The sequence below is a fragment of the Misgurnus anguillicaudatus genome, chromosome 21 (genome assembly GCF_027580225.2).
Source record: "Misgurnus anguillicaudatus chromosome 21, ASM2758022v2, whole genome shotgun sequence".
Classification (NCBI taxonomy): domain Eukaryota; kingdom Metazoa; phylum Chordata; class Actinopteri; order Cypriniformes; family Cobitidae; genus Misgurnus; species Misgurnus anguillicaudatus.
The window spans coordinates 33,332,041-33,337,870 of record NC_073357.2 but is presented as its reverse complement, the minus strand read 5'-3'; positions in this window follow the sequence as shown (position 1 = coordinate 33,337,870).

Below are 5,830 nucleotides of genomic sequence, written 5' to 3'. Positions count from 1 at the left end.
GAATAGAGCCTTCACACTACATGTGTGAGCAGTGCATGCTGTGTTTATGCTGCATACATATGCATACATGCATACATGGCTCAGACTGACAGATCGACATGTGTTGACGTGATTGGTTGTGTGTTTGTGACATAGAAAACCGAGGCGATATCAAACCGCGTTTTTTGAGCAATTGTGTTGAGTGATGTGCTGTTTCTCAATATGCGTTCTTCAGCGATCTAGCGTCCTTGTGTCCTCGCTCTACGTCCTCATTAACAGTCGAAGTTCAATTCCAATTCTCAAGAACACAAGTACAGAGGACGCATGAAAATACCCGGATGAGTTCTTGATATCGAGGATGCATCGATATTTGCACACTGAAATCTAGGGAGGTCACGTGATCAGCAGGAAGATCACGCACATCTCAATTCTCACAGGTGCGTTCTGTGTTCTCGCGACCTTCTGAGTTCGTTCTTTCGAGGTCGCCTGGCAAGACCAGTCTCCACGAGAACACAAGTCCGTTCTTTGCGTTCTTGGAATTGAGAAACAGCCATTTTAAAGCATATTAAAACACCACCTAGACATATAATCAACAATAAAAACTTGATTTCCACCATAGGGTGGGTCTAGATTTTTTATTGAAACAGAATTTGGGTTGTTTTGTGGAACGGTGTTTGGTGTAATAAAATGTCTATTATTCTTAAGTGCAAAGAAATGCACCTCAAATCTAAACCGACATCACATGTCTATTTAATATCATCGCAAAGAACAGCATTACCAAGAATACATCTGATGGTTCTGATGACTCATATTTTCACTTTTTTTTTTACTGCCAGCATTTAACCAAACACAGTGCAGGAACTTTGCTTGTCTGACCCACTGAACAGGTTTGATTTGGGCTTGTTAATTAAGATGCATCTCCTAACCATTATAATGAGAACAAGCCTCGACATGATTCCAACTCCAGGCGTGATGTGTTGACGTCAAGCGTGGCCTCTAAATAACAGAAATAGACACACCATTAAGTGTGTTCTCACATTAGACACAATGAGATGGAAACAAGATGCTCTCTCTCTCTCTCTCTCACACAACACCACACCTCCTTAAAGGTGCATGAAGTATTTCAAGAGCACCAGAAGCAATACACAGAATATTAACGCAAGAGCACCGCTCAAGAAATCTCTTCTCATTATATAACTCACTCACTGCGCTCTTAGTAGAACCCATGGCCTGAGGGTCAGCTTTTCATAAATCTCATTATTTTAAAAACGTGGCCCAGTTAGGCATATAGCCGTCTTCTGTAGTGATATGCAGGAATGACTGAAATCTCATTTGCCGATATGCGTGAATAAGGGAGGAGATGGTGACAAAACCAAAGTATAAAGAACGATTCTTGTACACTGTACCTTTATAATCCGCCTGTCGAAAAGGAGCTTTTGTTTATCAAAAGGTGGAGTCGTTGTTTGTACTGACATTCCATCTGGGTGCCCTAATGTTCCGTTTCTGCCCTGTTTTGTAACCGATTATCCTTTGAACCATCCTTTCAGTAGTCATTTTCACCGCACACAGATTTTAAAGTGTTCGGATTTGCGGAGGTGGGTAACACATCTACCATTAGACAAATTCAGAATCACAGGAAATCCTAATCGTGGTGATAAAAGTTAATCCTTGACTAAAACATGATTAAAGGCTGCAATGATTCTCCGGTCAGTTAAGCTGAACCCGCCACCCACACAAGAGTCGAGGAGGATTATGGGGTCTTTCAAGAGGTAAACTAGAAGTGTGCATAGCTTTGTGCATACTTTTTTTCTAAAAACACTTTTTGTTGCGTTAAAACACTTCAAACGAAACAAGTTTTGTGCACAAGACCTGGAGCTATTTGTTCATGTTAAATTAAAAGCATCTGATCTGACGATGTGAAGGACCACCTCACATGCGAGTGCAGACAATACATCATCTGGATCTGATGTGGAGATTAAAGAGTCCAAATGAACTTCTAATGCAATCTTTCCCCTGACATTTATGCCAATGTAACAGCATTAGCCCGAGCTGATCCCTATGATTATGACATCAAATTAAATCACAAACTGTGAAGAGGCAAAGCATGAAGTTGTCATATACCTGCAATATTGTTCAACTGGCTTTTATGAATTATCATAATATTATCTTAGTAAGTTATTACCATTGTTGACTTTTTATATTTGTTTTCATCGTAATAAATAATATAAAATGTCATTATTTATATGTTTGTGCACTACTGATTAATAACAGTACTTGGTTATATTATGTGGGCAACACAAGTAATCCCAAATGAATGCTTGAATGGATGCATTTTTGTTTATAAAGAGTATGCAGTATCTTAAATAATCTTTAAGGTCACTGCAAGGTCCATCTTGATTACTAGACTTTTTCTTTATGAATTGAATACAGTAGCATACATTCATCTCTATTAAGCCACGCAGTTGTTGTTTAAGAAAACATTAAAAACAGCTTCATATGTAAATAAATCAAGCAACTGCCTGATTGAAAAACACTGTTATATCACTCCTAATATTTCCTACTAATGAGCTGCTATAGTGGTGCATTCATTTGCAAGCTAACAGGAAAGCAGAAAAAAGAGAGAAAACATTCAATACTGTGCATTCAATTTTTTGCCTTGTTAGTTTCAGGATGACACCCCGCCTGCTCCCCACAGGCAGACACGGCTGCTGCTTTTCTCAATTTATAATCTGAATGAAAGCTAAAAATACCCATAGCATTTTATGAATGAACACTAAAAATATAGCTCACATCTATCACTCTTTCACACCCTCCCTTTCCACCTCCTCCCTCTCTCTGTCTCACTCTCTCTCTCTCTTTTTGTCTCTTCCTCTTCGGCTGGGATGGATGACATCACAAGCCCACACTCTTTTAGGCGTGTTAATGTACTGGGCTCAGCCTTCGAATGTCTGGATACATCATCACCTGATTTATAAAAAGAAAACTCGATTTGAGCATTAGCCCTCTGGGTGTAAGAATGCAGAAAATTTGTGAGTTTTTGTTGTCCGCCTCTATTTATGCTGCTCATGTTCAGATTATCAATGAATACCGCCCTCCCCTTCTCCAGGCTGTGGATGGAGCTGATCAGGAATAGTGAACAAATCCCATTCAAAAACCTTTTTGTTTGTTGCTGTATGAAGTCTAATTTTGTATTTGTATTTCAGTATTTGTTTTATATACGATTAGTAGTGTATTCAGTACTTGTGGTAACTTGAAACAGTGACGTAACGGGAAATACCCATAATTTCCTAGGCCATGTGCTGCACATTAATTGTTGTTATGTACCTGAACACCCTGAAAGCTTATTGTTAACGCGACGAGTAAAATGTAGCCAAGACAGCTGAAATGTAAACCTCCATTATCAGCCTGACCCTGTCACACACTCCCTGCATAACTCACACCACGCTGTGCCAACACACTCATGGCATAGCCTGACAGCCAACCGTCATAATATTTACACGCCGCACCTCTGTCAGAGAAAAAAGCTGCAGACTCAACACAAGGCCTGGCAGATGCAGCGAAAAGCAGACCTCATCTTTAGAAATGAATGCAATTCTTTCCGGACTGGTCATAACGCAGAGCTAAGGGAACACCGTGATGCCATGAAGCTGAAACGATTGGAATGAAAAGCACTTCTTCCAACGTTGGATTGCAAATGAGGGATGCTCTGTTTTTGATCGTTGAGCTTATATTCTGGAAGTGTCTGTCGTAGCTCTTAAACTAATAGCAATCGCTCAAAGGCTAAGTCAAGCAACACTGTCTAATATGGTAAGCTACTGGAATGGTATGCTTTGTTGCGAGAAAACAAAACAGATACGGACAGAAATAGTTCCTTTCTATAGTGTAATGAAATAAACACTAACGCTGCACCTGAAGTCGGCTACTGTGACAGTACGTACTGAATCAGATAAAGTACCTCCTTATTTATCGTCATATACTGTAGTATGTGAGGCTGCTATGAATAAGCCTACATTTCGGATAATGTTATAATGAAAGAATGCCATCGTGATACAATTGTTGCGATTTCCTTGATCGTGGCTCTTCATCAGTCCTATGTCGAACAGTGAGAGAGGTTCAAAGATGGCCGTTTTCCCGGTCTTGGGTCCAAGATAGCCTACGATAGTTTTCTGACAGTGTCAGAAATTCAGCATGATCACTGCACAGTGTGTTTGTTGCTACAACCTGCGTGCTGTGTTTACCACTAGCACATTCTGGTGACGTTGTGCTAACGTGTGACACAGCGGTCAAAGCTTACGTGTCATCATCGTACAGTCTACATGCTTGTCGTACCCAAGGTTAAATAATCCATGTCGCACAGTGTGATAAGGTAATCTTATAGGAGTGCAAAAATCTTGCAGTGTATTCCAGACTTTAAGCTAAAGTAAAAATGGAAAATGGACTATTACCCAGTGAGTCCTCTTCCGAGGGTTGCAAATTCAAAAATATGTGTTCGGAGTGTCATGTGTGTTGCTCGTGTTTTCAAAATATGTGTTTGTTGCATCATGTGAACCATGTGCATCACGTGTTTTGTCAAAATAAGTGCCTGCTGCACAAGTGTCAAAACCGTTTATGATAGAAGAGACGCTCAGGTTCACAAAATACTCACAAGACACTCCCTTAACACTAAACTCTTATTACGCATGAGATTATGCGAGTATCTGGCCAACGCGAGCATCTCTTTTATCATAAACCCTTTAGACGCGTCTGCAGCAGGCACTTATTTTGACAAGACACGTGAAGCATATAGGACTACTCAACGCGCAGAACACATATTTTGAAATTACAAACCACACACATGACGGGTTACATGTTGTGACAAACTTCGCAATGTGTGCCCTCGAAAAAAGAAGTAACCGGTCGCCACTGCTATTACCAAAACTTATATGTAGATATGGTATCTGTTCTTATCCACTGCCATCGCAGCAGACAGACCATGTGAACTGTTGACCAACCTGATGAAGTCATGGTTTTTAATGGAGACCGAGAGGCCATGTGAGGAAGTGATGTTTCTCATTCTGTCAGAAGATGAATGGATGGAAACAAGTACAGTCTGGTGAGCAACAGCTAAGGCATCTGTAGGCCATTGCTCTTCTGCCAAAGCTAGAAAATATTATTTAAACAATGCAGCAGTGAAATCCTGATGTGCAAGTGTTTTAGATTTCTTGAACTGGAAGAATATGGTAGCAGATCAGACCACCCCACAAGTTTAAATAAGACCCAATTTCCTTTCAATTATATAGAAACTCACTTGTACTTTTATGATACTGAGAGAAGACACATGTGATTTATGTTGTGACTCACAGTATACGTGTAATATGAAAAGGGCAATATGCCCTTCAAAGCACAATGCCTATAAATTAACCCCAGAAACTACAATTTATGTTTTCCAGCTGAACAAATAATATAAATGAATAATTTATCTTAATAGTTTCTCTTCAAAACGTCACTCTAAATCAATATGTCACCCTGCCTATGAAAACCAGGCAATTATTTTAGTGATTTACTGTTTTCTCATAAAATCAACCTACATAATGTAAAAAAACATTTAGTGAAAATATAATCTTGATATCTTTAATACTGACTCAGTCACTATCTTATGGGACTTTAGTCTGGATTTCTGCAAAATAATTACATTTATGCTGTATCGTCCCGCATTAACTAACTTCCTCTTCTCCAATAATATAATTTCATTTGCAAAAGTCTTTGTGCCAATTCTGGGAGTTCCAGGTATTCATAGAAGGATAATTTTAGTGATTCATTTTCTGAGCGTCTGCCAAGGAGGTGAGTGGGCATTTGTGTGTTTGCATGGACC